General features: G+C 45.9%; 1 protein-coding gene across 10 annotated transcripts in view; it reads left to right on the top strand.

Moving 5' to 3' along the window:
- Positions 1–18,313: 18,313 nt before the first annotated feature.
- MICAL3 (microtubule associated monooxygenase, calponin and LIM domain containing 3) overlaps positions 18,314–19,142 on the top strand; it is a 151,829-nt gene continuing 151,000 nt past the window's right edge. For all 10 annotated transcript variants that reach the window (XM_059472446.1, XM_059472445.1, XM_059472442.1 and 7 more), the window contains exon 1: positions 18,314–18,418. The gene's annotated coding sequence lies outside the window, so the exon portion shown is untranslated. The remainder of the gene's footprint in view (positions 18,419–19,142) is intronic.

Genomic DNA, 19,142 nt, shown 5'->3' with positions numbered 1-19,142 from the left:
TCATTTTTGACCCAACTTCCTGACATGTCAGTATTTCTTTTCACAGTGTTTGTCGCTCGTCTGTCCCTCATTCTGAATGCACATTTACTGTGATCTGCCTTAATTATCTCTACAAGCAGGCAATGCATCTTGAACTGGACATTTCAGAATATTCTGCAGAAGTTAACAAACTTTTTCCATCTCAGTCTTCTGGTCCTGGCTGTTGCCTGGCCGGGTCTCGTGGTGCTCACAAAGCTGGGATGTGAGGTTGCTTTAGGAAAGCTGCAGTGGTAGCAGTGCCAGAGCCTCGGGAGAAATCCCCAGGGAAGGAACTGATGCTGGTGGAACCTTGGTGTCTTGTGTTTCACCGAGAGCATCCCTGCGTGCCCCTCTGGCTGTGGTGGGCAGAACTCCCCCGTTTGCTGTTTGTGCTCCTGAACTCGATACAGTAATTAACTGCTAATTGCTTTCTTATGAAGGTCATGTGAAGTTTTTTTTAACATAGTCAATGAATGCGCAGCACCTTTCTCCTGGGAGGATTTCTGCTCTCTGGAAGATCTGTGTGCTATTTCAGGGTGTTACCTGTATGAGAGGTGTGCTTGCACTGTGTGTAGGATTAATGTCTCAAGCAGTGCACTGGCCCTATTTCCCTAACGAGCTGATGTTCCCTTGCCCTCTGTACCTCCCTTGCTGTTCCTTCTCGTCTTTCTTGGCAATGCCAGGTGCAGACAAAGGTAGGATTAGATGTCTAATTAGTTTATGTAGCCTTAGACATACGTGGTTACTTCTTGGCACTGGGGGAAGGGCAGCCTGAGAGGAATCCAGCCCTTGTCTCTCAGTGAGGTTTTCAGCTTTGGGAGCAGCCTGAGCCCAGGCAGACTCAAAAGGCAAGCCAAAATTTTCTAGACACATTTTGTTCCAGATGCCTGTTCAAAGAGGAAGTTGAAAACCCAGTCTGTATTACCAAATCTGAAATAATTTCTCATTTAATGTTAGATCCAAAAAGTTTAATTCCAAAGAATGACTCAGTGTAGACAGCCTGAAAGAACTTGCTTGAAACATGGCAGAAAAGCAACTAAGCTGTAATTAATATATTTTGGAACTACACTGTGGATGGGACAAGTTGTATTTATAATATTTTTGGCTTCTCAAAAGCGAACTTTGGGCTGTAGCTCTCCTGTCTCCCACTGCCACCATCCTTCAGCAGATGTAGCCAGGGAACAGAGAGGAAAATGTCATTGTCTTTCCTTCCTGACAGAAGCCTTATTTGATTTGTTATTTCAGTTGTATTTATGGACTGTTCCAATGTATCTGAATGAAAAGAAATGGATGAGGGTAAAGAAAAGGATCAAGAGTACACTTGCAGCTGTGTACACCAGCAAAATAAAATCCCAAAGTAATGGAAATGGGATTCATGTATGAACTCTGACCAGACCTTCAAGGATGGAAAATGGGGTGGATTCTGCCAGGGACTGGGAACTTCATTTTTGCTCTCAGGGATAGACAGCAGCTGCCCTTACATTACTCATGGATTGTCTTTGTGAGTGAGAGGGCTGTGTGCTGGTGTGTCAGCCTGGCACTCAGAGCACAGCCAGGCCATGAGCATGGAGGTCACTGTAAACACAGCAAGGTTAAGGGAAATAAGGCCATGAGGAGGTCATGGTGAATTTGAAAGGGAGAGTGGATGGACAGACGTGACTGATGATAGCTCTGGTGATTGGAAACAAAACCTTAAATAACTCAAATTTGTATTCAAGAGCGCTTGTCCATGTCAGGGCTCTACATCCATCTCTCTGTGTCAGATCAAGCAGCAGTTCACAGCAGTTCACATTTCCACTGCACTCTGAGCTGCTGGAACAGTATGTCTATTCTGAGCTCCCCTTGCAAGGCTGTCTCATTCCAAAAGGTGTGCTCACAAGGAGAAATTCAATACTAGAAAGTTAGTAGAATAATTTTAGGAGATAGAATCACTGCATCCTAAATCCCCAAAGGAGCTGACTCTCTAAATAGCCTTAAGCAGGGAAGCATGCTCTGTAAATCATTACCAAAAGTTAGGCTGAAAGCATTTAAACACTTTGTGTAATAAGCAAGGAGGTTCTGCTTCGATTTCCAAGCCACTGTGGTTTATTTTCCTGAGCCTGACATGATCAAATTGCTGTTCATGTGGCAATCAAAGATTCAGACTGGTCAGAAATTGGACAATCGTGTCACTAAATCTCTAGAGCTGCCTGAATCACAGGGTTAAAAGAGGACTGAGAAGTACTTAATAGGCTGCCTACACAGTGCTCAGCAAGTCAGAGGTTAACAAAGGACCTTATTATTTGAAAAGATAATTGAAGCTGAAAACAAGTCGACCATCCCACAACTAAGCCGTGGAGATCATCAGTTTTTGTGAACAATAGCTGATGATGTTCGGGATTCAGTGAGTTAAGTGGTTAATCCTATACAGAAAGCTGCATCCATAATGCACTTTAAATAGGGGAAATCCACCCAATTTGACCCCTGGAGAATTGCTTCCTGCTGTTATGCTGATAGATATGTCTATAAATATCATGGAAGCCATCAGCAGATAAAATCTCAGAGAGCTGAAAAGCCTCTCCCTATTAAATGATACATTGATCTCCATGGAACAGCAGGAGCCTGGGGAAATGAGCACTGAAACCAATCCCTCTGCTCTCCCCAGAGCCACGAAGAGAAGCAAGACCCATACACTGTTTCCATCTTGATTCAGGGGGGAAAAAAATAAATCAAACTCCTCATAGACCTTTTCTTCTTTCTGTCCAGTCTTCTCCACAAGGCTGCTCCTTACATTCTGTGTAAGCAGCTCATCAGCCTTTTGTGGCACTTTGTTCCAAATTTGTCCTTTGTTTACATGCCTCAGAGAAAGCCTTCAGTCAGTTAAAGTAATTTGGGCACAAAGCTGCCAAGGGGTGCAGGACACTCCAGCAGGTTTGTGTGCATTCTCCAGCACAGGCACCAAGGGGTGGATAAAGACAAACTTCAGCAACCACTTCTGCTCATCCTCAGCTTCTTCTGTCACTTCTGGATTTTAGGAAGAGTGCTCACTGTCCTGGTTTGGGGTTTTTTTTGTTTGTTTGGGGTTTGTTTGTTTGTTTGTTTGTAAGTTCTTGGGGTCTTGTTTGTTTCAGTTTGTTTGTTTTGTTGTTGCTGCCGTTGTTTTTGTTTTGGTTTTTGTTTGGGTTTTGTGGGTTGGTTTGTTTGTTTGTTTGGTTTTGGGGGTTTGGGTTGTTGTTTTGTTTTGTTTTTATTTATAGCTCAAAATCTTAAGGTTTTGAAGCCTATTGTATTATAATGTAAAGTCTGGTTTGTGATTTTCTACTCCCAGAGCTGTTGGTGCTGCATACCATGGAACATGCACATACACACAGTTGCATATAGGTTTTACCCCCTTCATTTGAGCCCTCCATACTGCCTGTATAATATCTCCATATCTGTATGTGCATGCAGGTCTCAGAACAAGCTTGCTGCCTTTCTGGTGTTTCAACTAGCTCTAAATCCCAGGATGCCAGCCATGAAGAAGTTGAGCCATGTTTGTCTTCTGATTTGTTTTCTGTATCTTTCTTTTCTGCACTCTCCATTTGTTACTCTCCATTTTGTTCTCTCTTTTCTCTTCCAGTGCTGACTTAGTGCAAATTCCATCATTTCTCAGCACTGGAGGCTGTCACAGGCAGTTGTGACATCTCTGTGGGACTTAGATGGAAAACTTGTGCTGTTAGCAATCTACTTCCAGAATTATTAAGGACCAAGCCAATAAAGATTAGAAGAAAGCAGGGTTTCACAGTCCCCATAAACCCAGATCTGCAAACAGTGTGAGGATACAGAGGAAAATGGGATTATGAGGTTCTTTCCCTTCTCTTCATGGGCCTTTCTGCTTAGAACATTCCAGGAACTTTATTTCTGGACTTCTCCTTTGCTGAGAGCAAAGGAGAGTGTCTCATGCTGAGCATGAGAGTGTCTTCCTTTGGAGACTCTAGAAGGAGTTAAAATAAACTGAGACGTAAGGGAAGGATCATGAGATTCACCACCCAGCCTGTCCTGCTGGCACTCAGGTTGAGTTCAGTGACTCAAAGCAAGGGGCTCTCATTACCTCTGAGTGCACTCAGAGAAAATGATTCTGCTCCCTTTTCAGCAGTATCAACAAAAGTGTTTACTGAGTTCCAAAGGGTTATATTTTTGGCATTCCTGTGGCCTGTTTTGGCTTGTTGAATGTTACTTATGAGTAAGAAGGAAAGAACTTGACTTGATGCTCAATTATAAAGCAGAATTTGTATGGCTGACTGTTAAAGGAAAACAAAACGAATGCAGCATTTTGTGTGCTTATCTCACAGGACCTGCAGAGACAATAACTACAAAGACAACTGCTTGCAATTGCAGGGATATATCCTGGTTTTAAAGGTCATGTCTCTGGTCTCTCAAGACAGAGACACCCAAATTCTGCACTTGTACACCTGATTGTAAATGCCCAGAGTCATAGGAGAGCTGAAGTGAGTGAAGGGAGCCTCCATCCTCACCTCTGTGCATTCCTGGGAGAGCTGCTGTGAGGTAAAAATGCTATTAAAGTGGATACTAGGATGAAAGGTCTTTGCTGGGGACTCAGGTCCCATAAAAGTACATGTGACAATGCCAGAAAAGCTACATATTCCTGCAACAGCTCCAGGAGGATGATGCTGCTGACTCCATAACTTGGGCAGGAAATAACAGCCATGGTAGGCAGCACTGACCACAGCCTGTGAAAGTGAATATGGAAAGCAATAGGAAGAGCCCAGAACAACAGTGGCATAAATAGTATAGCCTAATTAACCACTCCTAGCAAGGATTTACACTGTGCTTTACTTGTTTAAAGCACTGTGCAAAACATTAGCTGATAGATGTTAATTAATCATTTAGGTAATTAAATGGAAGTGGAATGCAAATGGTTAGAGGAAGCTGGAGTATGAAGACTTCCTGAAACCATTAAATGATTTTGTTCTCTTTGATGGAGGAAGAATTTCTTCCTTTAGGGTTTGAATGTTCTCACAGTGTGGGTGTTATTACAGTTTTAATAACCACCTGTTTAATTCCCTGGGATGGGAGATTACATGCAGTACAGCCAAGTGTTTCTTGTTTGTTTGAGTAATTTTGGCAGTTTCATGGGCCTAAAAAAAAGGAAAAAAAAAAAAAAAGATGAGTATCCCCAGCTCTGTATTTCAGGGCACAGAATGATGACCAGCTTCAGGAATGAGTCTTGATTTGGAGTCCCATTACACAGTGACCTATTGTTTTCACTTAGGCAGTGAAAGATGAAGATGTGCTGTCATTTGATGTAGAGGAATCACTGAAACGAGCCTGGCAAACCACTGAGAATGTTGCAAGTGATAGCTAATTTTTTAATGGACTACTTCATTCCCCTACAGTAAGAAGATAGGATTCTTTGGCAGAGAATCAGTCAGCTTGATTCCTGGCTGTGGCATATTTAGGTTTGTGTTATCACCCACTGCCCACACTTGTGCAGCATAAACTCCTGAGGGAACTTGTGAAGAGATGGTTTTTCAGTCATCTGGCCTGGATCACTGCCTTGCTGATGAACCCCTCAAGCTGCTTTAGGAAAAGTCCTGTTTTATGCCAGGCCAGTATAACCACAAACCAGGCATGTAGGTCTGATTTCCTAAATTAAAAGACTGATTTACTGCACTGTGTAAGCTGGGTTTTCAATCTACCTGCAACCTGAGAACTCAATCTCTTAGGGCAGGTACAATACAAACAGTTGGTGATGCAGATAAAGCCAACAACAAAGAAAGATAAAGATGTGGTTCTATGACTGCTAATTGCTCTGATACCTTTGCTACCCTCCTTCCAGCCTGTGTTTCCTTCTGACCTGGGATACTGTCACTGTCAGCAGTGAAAGCTATCACAGTTCTCCTTTTTCTCTCCCTTTTCCTCCCTCTGGTTCCCCTGGGGACAGAAGATCCTGGCAGCCAGGTCTACCCCAGGCTTTTGCCTTTTGTTTTCCTGTACTTTTGTCTTGGCACAATGCAGAACTTTGCTGTGTTGTGCTTCCACAATCACATGCTAAAATATTTTCACAGCTGTCTGATGACAGAAAAAGGGGGGGAAAGAGAAAATCCACTCTTCTGTTATTTGAAAAGTTAAACCAAACCAAACAAACAAACAAAGCTTAACATTAATTAATAATGTATAATCTCCTCAATCAGTTTGCCTGGCTCGCCTCTGTGTGCTTCACCTTCTTTTTCTTGTACACATAAACCCACACTTTGGGGCTTTTCTTCCAATGCCTCTGGGTTCAAACCCCCATGGGACTCCAGTGCCCACTCTGTGCACTCTCTTCAGCCTGTTCTGGGGTACAAAAATAGGACCAACTCCTACAGACTATAATCAGGCATTCTTCAGGCAAATCTCTGACTGAAGTCAGTGGAAGTTTTGGCACAAGGACGGTGAAACTAATTAAATTCCTCCTCCAAGTGTGTATATATATATATATTTATATATCTGGGACGGGGACGAGAGAAGAAAATACTGCCTAGAAAGAAAGTCCATTAATAAATGAGACATAGATGTGGGGAAGAACAGTTGATTGAATTATTTATAATGCAGTTATAAAATTGCTGAGTTGCTTTCCAGTAACCCATCAATAACATGCATGACCATAGCTGCAGTTAGCAGGAGTATAAACAAGCAGGAGCATGGATCTCCATGAAAATCAGGTGTGGAAATATTGGGGGAAAAAAAGCCTGGCCTATCCAAATCATTTAGAACAGAATAAATTTGAATGTGGTCATAGCTTTCCAATAGCCTTGAAAACTGGCTGTGAGTTAATTTTACCAGCAGTGCACCAGAGAATCTCAAGCAAAAACCCATCAAACGTGGGCCCATATCTTAAAAATAGAAAAAACAGCACAGACACTTCCTAACAAGCCTAACTATAGATCAGGGTGAGAAAAAAATTTAAATGTGGGTTTAAAATAAACCTGGATAGTGACACTAAGAGCAAAATGAACCTGGATGTTTGAAAGAACCAATCTTGTAAAGTATTTTTTTTGGTCAGAATGATCTAATTAGTGGCTGATGATACTAGAACAAATATACTGCATTAGGTGCAATGAGTGGAAGATTGAACTTTTCAAATCTTCAGCAGACAAAAGAAGGGGAAGTGAACAGGCCAACAAGCACTTTTCCAGCTTTGGCATCTATAATTCACATGCAGGGACTGCACTCCCACTATAGCAGCTCCCTTCCTACACACACAAACACTCACTCCCCGCCTTTATCCTGCCCTGGGACCACACACAGCTCTGTCCAGTGTCTGTCCTTCCCACCAGCCAGCCTCTCCTCTGGCAAGCATGAATGCCTCCCCTGAATTTAGGCCTCAAGGTGTGTTTCCACCCTGCTCCACCAAGCTTGGGTTCGTTATTTTCAGGTTTTTTTCAGTCCTCAGTCCTCCTGCTGTCCTCAGTCATGAGCTCCAGACAAAGCCTTCCTTTCTGTGAGGGAACTTCAGAACCAGGAATGTGGTCTGGACATTTGTGGACAAAGGAACATTCAATGTTTCTGCTCCTGATCACCAGGAAGAATGGCTGTGCTGTGTTTTTAGCACTCCAGCTCAGTTTCTGAAGTCTGTGTCCTGCTGTGGACACACATTTGGGGCTAGCCCTCCCTTTGCTGGTGTCCAGGCTCAGGGAGGCAGTCTCTCTGTGCTGCTTGGGATCCAGCAGACAGAATGTCATTTCCGGCTCGTTGGCCTCCGAAACGTTCTGTTTGTGCAATTAGCCTTATGAGGCCACTGATGAGAAATGGGTGCTTATTAGCTGCTGTCATTTTTATACCCTCTTCCCTGAGTAATGCTGCAGCAGCCCTCGTGATGCCATCAAACAGCTCTGACTGCAGGAGGAGAGAGCTGCAAATGGAAAAGACTTCTCAGTGCTGCAGGCCAAGCCCAGCCACCTCCCCTGCCCTGCATTCCTCTGCTGCTTTCCTGCCCCCTGAGAGCCCAGCATTATTCCTGCTCAGGATTGTCTTCTTCAGGGGACAGCTTCATTTTTAATGTCTCCATGCTTCACACCCAGAGGCACCAAGTCTTTTCCACCAAGCCAAGCATAAAAATAGCTGAGGGAAAGGGTGGGGGAGGAGGGAGTGTCAGCAAAACAGATTTATTTAATTATATGTACCAAGCACCACTTTCCTATGTGAGACCAAGTGTGCAGCTCAGTTTCTGATCTTGCTGCATTCTCATTTAGGGTTACTGAGGAAACAGGCATAAAATGCTTGTGATAACTTGAATTTCTATAAGATGCCTTCATATGTTTAGTAACCTCACACCTGTGTGGGACTGGGTGCTCCTAATTCTGGCTGTACCAATAACTGATTTTGAACAAGGCACTGTGCAGGGAGGGTGTCTGTGTGTTGGGGTGATGCTGTTAAATCCAGCACCTGTAATCAGAAGGCTCCAGACTCCCTTAGGCTGGGCCTAGGTGGACTTTCCTACTTCACAGAGATATTCTGCACTGCCAAGCCCAGTGGTGTCATGGCCATCACCGTGTTTGGTGATGTTCTCCAAGTCCCACATTGAAGAATCCTGTAAACATAGCAGAAAATTGAAATGTTTTTTTCTAAATCAAGTTAAGTTTTAATCTCACAGTATGTTGGAGGAAAGCTGGAAAACTCAGTCTGAGGGCAGAGGCAAAGATAAATAAAAATATTAGAATTTTTACTTTACTTCTTTTAACACGTGAGGGTTTTTTGCCTGCTCACAGCTTTTATAATCGAGTTCAATTCTTTCTAGAATTGAACTAGATTATAATCAGCCCTTCTGGCAGATACTGCTGTTCTTAACTAGTCCCATCTCTGCTGCTGCAGATTACAGTGGAGCAAAAAGGTACCTAACCCCTTGTCATGATGGGATCTTCAACATCTGGATTTTGGCCCCTGGAGGCCTGTCCCTACCTAGCAAATTGGGATGAGCCACTGTCACAGATTGCCCAAACACCTGGGTTGAAAGTGAGGACAGGAGAGTCAGTTAAGAAAGCAAATGAGTGGGTTTTACTTCTGTGTGTTTGTTTTTGTCCACACCACCTACGTGCACACAGAGCTGTGTTTGTTACTGGTGCCCTGAGAGAGGAAACCCATCACCTTAAAAGAAGCACTTGGCTTTAAGAGAGAATAATCAGGAAAGCAACAAAGGACCGTTAGCAACATTTTATAAAGAAGATGAGATAAATAGTCTGTCTCATAAACAAGTGGTATTATTTAACTATCCAAGGAGTTGCTTTCCAAAACAAGGCTGAATTGTTCATTGTCCAGCAAAATAACGCCTGCTTCTGCAGCCTTGGCTCCTTTTCTGACTCCAGCCCAGACTCTGTAGATCTGCACTGTGCTGGACTGTCCTGCCTAACATTACTGCTAATGTTTATGTAGATGTTATAATAAAAATAAGTAGAAAACAGCAATATTATGGCTCAGAAATGACAGCACCGAGACTTTTCAGTTGAGGGGACAGGAACAAAGGAATCCTGCCTGCCCTGAGCTTCCCCATGGCTGTAACAGGGCCTCACAGACACACTTGTGCTCGGCTCTGTTGGCAGAGAAACACTTGGCAGAGAAATCCCCTCCTGCTCTCTCAACTGCTCATTCACCTGCTCACAGAGACAAGATTATATCACACTGCCCCAGCACTTCTTCAAACACTGGGGAGCGTGTGCTCCTGCTCAGATTTTCACCAGAACAAGGTTTCTTTTCTCCTCTTTTCACAAGCCATGGCATTTCTCAGGGGAAGCCAGCAGCTCTCTCGGGGTTATGCCAGCTTTCCTCCACCACCACAGAAACAAGATTAAAGATGCTGTGGAGATCTGTGAGTGGAGCAACCAAGGCGGGAGGGGGGGTGTGAGGGAAACACCTCCTGCATCAAGCAGCCTTTTTAGAGAAAGGGGTGGGTTCCCCAGGTCAGAGGAGCCCTGGAAGGAGGAGGAGGAGGCAGTGCATCCATTCGGTGCTCCCACTGCCACTCCCTTAGCCAGCCACAGGGGACCACTGCTCCGTTGCTGTGGCAACCGTGACGACTTGGCAGCCAGAGCCATCATCACTCAGCCTCCTCGAGATGCTCTGGCAAAGGCTCGCACAAGGAGATTCGCACCCGAGATCCCGTTCCTTTTAAATTGCGGCTTTACCTCACAGCCTGGAGAAGGAGAAAATCGCGGCTGCAAGGAGAAGCCGTGCGAGGCAGGGCAGGGCAGGGCAGGGGCTCTCATTTGGTGTCTGCCCCTGCAGAGGCGGAGAGCTGGGAGCACCTGTCGGGAGGAGTTACTCATGTGAGAAGAAGGTCATTCCCGGTGAGTACCCACCCAGCCAGCCTCTCCTACCTTCTGCTGCAAATTGTTTATTTATTGTTTGTCATTGGCTAGGAAATTCCGGGGTTTCTCGTGTCTAAGGGGAGGAATTTTCTTTTGTGCTAGCTCTAGGCTTCTTGCAAAATCCGTGAATGCACTGCTACTGGCTTTTTGTCCTAGGCATGAATTCCTGCAGGAGCTGCAGCCTTGCCATCAGCAGCAGCAGGTTTCTTGTAGGAAGCTCGATGAGATCTGCAGTTTGCAGTGAGCTCTGCACAATCCTACCTTAATACCAGGTTTGTGCTCTAGCCAGCTGATATGCTCCTATATCAGCTTTTCCATTTAATTCATGGTTCCAGCCTTTGTTGTACAAGCTGACTTATTTGTTTTCATTGAGATTAAGAATTGAAGCAGTAAGTAAATCAAATGCTTGAACAGGTGCAGAAAGAGTATTTGCCCTGTGGAGGATAGAGTTACAAGCAGTTTCACTCTGATGAGACAAACAGATGCTCCAGATAAACTGCTGATAAAAGGAATTATTATACTGGCAAAGATCCACCACGTTCCCCTGTAGCACATGGGTGTCACAGTCAAGCACACAGACAGTAGCCATGGGTGAGATCAATCTACCATGGCTAACAATAGGCATCTATAAATGTAGTCATGTTACTGAGCAGTGTGATCATCAGTTTCAAATCATGTCCTGAAAAATATTCATGTAACTTAGTCATCTGTGAAATGAATACACTGCTTTGTAAAGAAAGTAGTGCATTGCAAAAAAAAAAAAACAATCGTAAGGAATTATAAGGGAAAAGAAATCAAAGGTTGTACACCATAGATCTGAAATCCTGATCAACCTGCAGGTTGAAAGGCAAGGAGATTTCTTTTTCTCCAGATGAATTTGGTGCTTGTTCTGTTCCTTAATCAGCCAGCAGCACTGGGGCATCTCTAGCTGTAATCTCATTAGGACTATTAGGCTGTGATTGTGCCTGTGGTCTGTTGCTGGCATCCATTTGGGCAGACAAATGACCCTCAGAGCTCTCGGAGTCGAGAGGAGATGGGGGTCCCTTGTTTCTCACGAGGTTTGAAACTCCTGCATCCTCGACTTTGGCAAGGCACAGTTTGCAGAGCAGCTGGGAAGGGAGCAGGGACAGGTCACCCAGGCCGGGCACACAAGGGCAGTTTGTGAGCACAGCCTCTCCTGGTGTGATGGGAGTCACGTGTGGGCACGAGAATGGCACAGCAGCCTCCCCTCAGTGTGTAAATAGCATAAAGCTGGGCCTGTCTGAGTGTTGGCATGACAGCCTGGGCTACTGCAGAGCAAAAACAGAAGTCAGAAATTAATTATGGGCTCCTTTCATCTGCTTTGTCCTGCCTGTTACAACTAACACAAGCATAGTAGCTTTTGTTTAGTTGGCCTCTTTGACCAAACTGAAAAATATTTGGATGATATTTCAGGAGTCAGATAGAACTCTTTTCATTCAATTTTAGCCCATTACTCTTCATTACAACTCCAGGTGACACCATAAATACCTCTAGCTCCTCTTCCTCGTCCCTGCATGGCTCAAACATTAGTTAGTAGTTTTATTCCTGGGCACCAGTGGAGTTTGAAAAAAATCCTCTGCTTCTGGAAGCCAGAGGATTTCTGCAGCCCCCTGTGTGAGCCCTGCACATGTGGATCTCCTGCACACAAACCCACAGCAGCTGATGTCATTGTGCATGAGCCTGGGGAAGCAGGGCTGGGCTACTACAGAGCAAAAACAGAAGTCAGAAATTAATTACGGGCTCCTTTCTCCATCCCCAGAACCACTCCTGTTTCTGCTTTGTCCTGCCTGGTACAACTAACACAAGCATAGTAGCTTTTGTTTAGTTGGCCTCTTTGACCAAACTGAAAAATATTTGGATGATATTTCAGGAGTCAGATAGAACTCTTTTCATTCAATTTTAGCCCATTACTCTTCATTACAATTCCAGGTGACACCATAAATACCTCTAGCTCCTCCTTCTTGTCCCTGCATGGCTCAAATGTTAATTGATAGCTCTGTTCCTGGGCAGCAGTGGAGTTTGAGTGCTTCTGGAGGCCAGAGGATTTCTGCAGCCCCCTGTGTGAGCCCTGCACATGTGGATCTCCTGCACACAAACCCACAGCAGCTGATGTCACTGTGCATGAGCCTGGGGAAGCAGGCTGCTGAATGAGTGCCAGTGTACCACACAGTTCATAAATATGGAAAAGCAGCGGGCCCTAGCCCAACAAGCTCGGATTCAGAAACATTTAGCAGATGTTCTGGCTGTGGGGGAGGAAAACAGGAGATGAATAACTACAATACTGCAAGAGCAAATACTTTGTTGATGAAACTGCACAAAAATTAGAATGACAAACACACCCTTAGCAGGACTTTGACCTATCCATAAAACAACATCAACATGTTTTATTAATAGTAGTTCCACATTCTCAAGATCAATAAAGTGACTTCATTGATTTACTTTTCCCTTTTTATTAGTACTTCTCTAAACAGTGATGAATTTGGATTGAACATAGGTAGAGTCTTTTTTATAGCTTGTCAAAGAACAGTTCCAGTAGCTCTAATAAAGAAATAAGCTCCTCAACCAGGACAACACAGCTAAAGAGAACCTAACCATGGTTAAGAGTTTGAAGGAAACTTCCAAATCTGTTTGGAAGAGACTGCCAGTTATTTCCACAACAGCACCACAAGGGAGCTGCTCTGTACATTTCCTTAAAGGAGTAAAAAGCTGATGTTTTATAAACAAGCATAGTAAACATAGCTCAGGCTCTCCCTTAATCCAAACTCCAAATAGTAAACGTGCCTTTTAGACCTTGATGCATGCTCTGTGGAGTAAACCAATCTCCGCTTTACAGGCAGCTCTTGTGGGGAACTTCTATAGTCCAAATTAGGTGAAGAACCAATGAAGGGTCTCAGTAATGACTTTGCAGGAGTTGCCATTACATTTCACCAAGGTACATTTGAATCCATTCCCTTTGGTCCTTCTTGGGGACTGTCTGAGTACAAGGAAATGCTGTACCTGTGATTTTTTTGGTTGGTGGATTAATTGTAGGCCAGCAGTCTAGTAGTACTTCATCTGGGTATGGTGTGCTTGAATATCTATATTTTCTTCCTTGACAAACACTTGTCTTACTGCTTTGGAGGATCTCACACCTCTTTACACACTTGAACTGTTGTTCCTAAAGCATGAAGTGAAACTCAGCTGGGCTGCTCTTCCCAGCCTTGGCATAATTTACCATTTTGGGAGGGAGTTTTCTGCACTTGTGTAGCCTTTGGTTTGTGTTAATTCTACTTAAGGCTTTACAGTGTAGTGAAGTGAAAGTTGTGTGTTTCTCATCAGCTTCTCATATGCCCACAGTCCTGACTCATAGCAGCAAACCCAAAGCTGCAACTTTATATTTTACTGCTTGGCAAAATCTGTGAGCAGTGAAATTGTCTGCAGTGGATATGCCCAGACCCAGAACCTCTCTTATTCTTAAAATAGTTCCAAATGCTGAAGTCTATACTGAACACTCAGCAGATTTGCATGGAGCCCCAGAGAAACCTTCCTTATTAGTTCCTATCAGAACACTTATTTTTTCAGCATGATGGGTTAGAAATGTTTATATACATGATCCAAACTCACTGGCTTTTTGATGGGCTGGCTTTTTGTTTTCCTTTTTAACTGCAGAAGTTTTTACCTACAGAAGTTTCTACTTAGAGCACCAAGAGATAGGTTTCTTTGAAGTGAATTAGGCTTGTATTTGTTTCCTTGCAACCAAACAACACCAGCAATTCATTTGAAACTCAGTTTCCAGCTCAGCACACAACATCAGTCAGGATTAGGGTGTGCATGTGTGTTCAGGGGTTGAATACATCATTTCATAAATATTGCAGCTATTCAGATGCCTGTGCAGTGAATAATCACTTGCACCAGGAGAATGCTGGGTGCTTGGTGACTTCTGCCTTGCATTGGAACCACAGATTGAACACTTGTGCTCTTGCTTAGCAAGTCAGCGCTCCAGGACAACTGGACAGAAAACAGCAGATTTTAAATCCTCTGTAGACTAGACTAGTCCTTCACTTTCTTCTGAAAACAGTTCTTTTGGAAGCTCTTAGCTGCTCATTTGTATACAGATTACTCTAACACTAAAAGCAAAAAAAGGGTTTAGCTGTCCCAGTAAGTGTGAGCATGAGGAAACAAGACTGTAACTCATCAAGATCCCAATTCAGTCTCTTAGCGCAGATGGCAATTCAAATACAGTGACTTTTAACAGAAACACTTACAGGAGTGTTTCTGATACAGGAGAATACATGCAGGAGAAAAGAGCTCCTGTTAATGGAGAGCATCTCAGGGGCTCCAGTTTGGTTTCATGTTTGGCCTTGACTTATACAAATTGAAGCAAAAAACAACAAAAACTCCTTTGTCACTGTGAATGTCACACTAAAATGTAAAAACAGGAGAGATGATTGCAGAGCACACCAAGTGCTCCTTCCATTCTGCATTGCTCTGGTAAGGCCCCAGCTGGGATCACACTGTATGCTGTTCCTGCAGAGAGAAATTCAGGAAAGACATGGATTAAAGTGAGAGCCATCAAAGGGGAGCACCATGAATCAACAGAGCCTCACTCAATCTAAACAAGGAGGACAGACAAGAAAAAATGGAGTTTTAGGTCTGGGGAATGTGAAAAGTGACATGAGAAATTTTCATGCATCTAAAAGGCTGTTGCAGGAGTTGAGGAGCAAATGGGGTTTTTTTGTCTCTGTTGGGTAGGATGACAAGTACATGTAAATTATGGTGAGAGAGATCCAGCTTTACCATTAGGGGAAACTTTCTAAAGGCAAAAAGAGTGAATCATGAGAAAAGAACATCTTTCCTGGATAGACTGTGGTGTCTGTACTGGGGAGGTCTTTGAGAGGTAAAACAGATGGGACAGAGATGCTTTCACAGGGCTGGAGTTAGATGACCTCTCAGTATCCCTTCCAGTGCTGTCATTTGGTGATCACCTCCTTGTTTGAAAATCTGCTTGCTGTGTTTTTACTTCCTGTTTCCAGATGTGGGGACCCTGCTCTGGGACAGTGTGCTTCCCGTGGAATTTGGTGCTCTCGCTTAAAAGAGATTACAAATTCCCACAGGAGCATGCACCTGGCTAGTCCTGAACCTTGGAAGGTTGTCAAAATAGAATTTAGGATTCCCTGGCTATTTTTACTGTGAAAATAGCTTTGATTTCATAGAGTTACCAAAAACTTTCTTGAGTTTTCTTCTGTAACTTGCCTTCCTTGTTATACTCCTTGTCTGACTGAGAGCAACACCTGGGCCTTATGAGCCTTCAATAATTTCTCTTGGAATACATAAAAATTTTTTTCTATGTATTATTTTTCTATATAGACTTATTTTTCTATACAATTTCTATTTTTCTTATTTTTCTATATATACTTTTGAAAATGGGATACTGTGCCATACTCAGACTTTATTTTGAGTGGTAGCAGCTCAGCTCCTTGAAAAAGCTCAGTCTGGAACCACAATATTTTCCCCTGGGTTGGTTTGGAACTGCTTCCTCAACAGCTGCTCTGCTCACTAGAGGTCACTTCTGGAGTGCCAACACCCAAGTTTCCAGTGCCTGCAGGCAGGAATTCGCAGGGAATCCATCACTGCCTGGCCGGGTACACTGCTCCCTAGCCCTGTGCAAACCCGGGTTCTGTAAAACCCTTGGGGGATATAATGGTGCTGGGCTTGCCCTGCGCATCACCAGCCTGGAACACCAGGCTTCTCACCGAGCTGAGACGCAGGATTTCAGCTGTCTTAGCTTGTTTTTGTGTTGCAAAAGAGCCCATTTTGTACCGATGTTGCAGTTTTTGTGAGTGTGCTTTATTAGCCTGGAGTTCTGTACAGTACTGCCTGCCACCCTCCTCCCACTCTGCGCACCACGTGCATGCCGTGACAAGGGACGTGCAGAGGCACCACAGCCCTTTGTTTCTGCTTCAGTTCTACTTGTTTAAACCCCTCCTCTTACTGCAAACTTCTCTGGGAATCCAGCAGCATAATGATGCAAAAAACCCTGTCATATGACTTAGCCTCTCTGCTGCTGGATTCCAAAATATCGAGCCAAGACACACAAGCCTTGCTGTGGATGCCATAGGCAGCCTGATGCTAGAGTGCAGATGGCTCTGCAGCTCCTTAATGGGAATTGTTTGGGTCCTTATTAGCACTTCACAAAGGTTCCTGTTCCACTTGCCAGCTCTCCTCCTGACTGCTCAGAGTGCTCAGCCAGTGATCACTGCAAACTCCGGGAGAGCATTTCCAAACATCTCCTCTATCACTGTGTGTAAACCCCCTCCTCCATCTGCTTTCATTGTTCAATAATTAACACACCCCCAGCCTGCAGCTTTGCAGGGGAGGACACCTGCAAATGTTGGTTTAGAACAGATAATGGAAGGTGAATCAGCAGGCTGAGGCTCTCCCGTGATTGCAACCAGTAGCTCTAATTTCTCTGCTCATGGAAACTCCATCAGTAAACAGGGTGGGCTGAGCCAAGTTTAGACCAGCTAAAGGCTTTCCTCCATCTGTTCTCAGACAGGGATATAGATAGTGAATTGGGAATTGTGCACTTCTGGCTGATATTTGTCATACCCCACTGTAGTAAGAATTTGCTCAGCCATATCATTAACTCATTTTATGCATCTCTTATGAATGATATCTGCTTGGTGCTTTATCGTGTGTTATTGCAATATCTGACTACCTTTTATACCAGAATCTCTAATATGCTATGGAGACTTCTCTTAAGGCAGGGTTGGAAGGCTGTGGCTTTGGTGGGACATTTCTGGGTTCCTCTCAGTGCTGTCAAAGACCACTGGCTCATTCCCTGGTCCAGCCAGTCCCTACACTGTCACCTCGGTGTGACCTGAGGGATTAGCCAATATTTGGAGCTCCCAAGCCGAGTTGATTAGCAGGAGACAAGGATGATGGCAGCAGCATCCACCTGCTGCAACACTGCTCATCCTCCCTGTCACTGAAGGGGTATCAGGGTCAGATAAAGGTGATACAGAGACTCCATCATCAGAAAGCATGAAAAGACACTTTATTATTAGAAATCTACAGTTCTTATAGAAACAATGGTGGACTTAAGAGCTGATTGGCCTTTAGGAATTTCCCCTCACACTATTAGTGAGCTATGAATAGCTCATTAAGAGTGTGAGAACTATAGAACTAGAGAACTGTATCTATAAATATTACTTACAGAAAGAGAGATAATAATTGTTTAAATTCTAAAGCTTCTACACAGCTTCCCAGGGTTTTCCTGGGAGAACCATGTCTCTCTCTGTTCAGAGGATATGTAATTACTGCACTTCCCGGGCGCAGGGGCACGGAGCTCTCCCCGAGCGCATCACGCTCCCAACGGGACGAGCTGCTACGGCCACCCCGAGCCAAAAACATCTCCGGGCTTTTCTCAAGACGGCTTTACAAGCGTCTCTGCGGCCGCCTTTAGATATAATTTATTTGCCGCCTTCCCCCCGGTGCCACCGCTCGGCTCCACTGGCGTTCCCGGTGTCCCGGGGCGCGCTCCCGAGGCGCGCACCCCTCCGCCCGGGGGCGCTTTAAACGGCCGCCGCCTGGCCCCGCCCCTTTTTTTGATCTCCACCAATCCCCGCCCGGCCGGTTGCAATTCGAGCGGTGGGAGCGTACCACTGCCATACGGCGCGGGGGAGCAGCGGGAGAGTTTAAGGGCTGTCGGGGGAGAACCGCGCGGGGCATGGCGCCCGTTCTCCGCCACACCTGTTGCTTTCCCGTTGCCTTTGCTCTCCTCCCCTTGTCCCCCCTCTGCACCGCGTGCCCAGCGGCTTCAGAGCCGCCGTTTCCTGCCGCCCCTCCCCTGTCCCCGGTGCGCCGCCCGAAGGGCCGGGCGGGAAGGGGGCTCTGCCCGCGCGGTGGGCGGGGCAGCGGCAGCGCGAGCTGCCAAGGTGTGCGCGCGCGCGCCGCCGCGGCTGCACCCGCCCCTCCCGCGGCGGGCAGGGACGGGCCGGTCCCGCTCCGCTCCAGCCTCAGCCCCGCTGCAGCCCCAGCCCCGCTCCGCCGCCCCCGAGCAGCGGCATGAAGCGAAGGCAAGTGCCCGCGGCGGGGCGGGAGGGCTGCGGGTCGGCAGGTGGGGCGGGGGCGGCGGCGGAGAAGGGTCCCCGTCGTGCGGTGGCGGCGCGCGGAGCGGGGTCCGCGCGCCGTGTGGGGAGCGGCGGCCGCGGCTGAGGCGGGCACAGGGCGGCGGGCACCGGAGCGCGGTCCCTGCCGGCTGTCCGTGCCGGCTCCGTGCCCCGGTTACGCGGCTCGGCGCCGGGCAGGAACGGGGCGGACCCGGGCCGGAGCGGGCGGTTCGGCCCCGAGGGCACCGCGCGGCTGCTGCGGCTCGGCCGCATCGCCCCGGGCGCCGCGCGGGTGCCTCGCAGCGCCCGCGGCCGCCTCAGGGTCACGGAGCGCTGCCGGTGCTTCCGTCACACGGAGCTTACGGCACCCCTGCGTGAGGCACGGCACAAACCGCCCGCAGCTCGCACAGGCTGCTGCTTGTCCTGCCTTTGGCCCTTTTATTGTCATTCGAGATAAAGGCAGTGCGAACGATTGTAATGCTTGTGCCTCTGTTCCTCCATTTGTTGTGTCATGGCTCATTCTTAATCTCTGCGGGCCGTTGTCCTAAGGTGTGTTTAAGGTGTTTAGTACTTAACAAGGGTAGCTGCTTCTAAACATAGGTTTTTTCTTGTACGATAATACAAACCCGGTTGTCCATTCACTGCAATACCTTAATTCCATATACTGAAAAAGATCTCTCTTACTTCATGA

Source organism: Ammospiza nelsoni, chromosome 5 (assembly GCF_027579445.1).
Source record: "Ammospiza nelsoni isolate bAmmNel1 chromosome 5, bAmmNel1.pri, whole genome shotgun sequence".
NCBI lineage: Eukaryota > Metazoa > Chordata > Aves > Passeriformes > Passerellidae > Ammospiza > Ammospiza nelsoni.
This window is presented reverse-complemented; position numbering and strand designations above follow the sequence as displayed.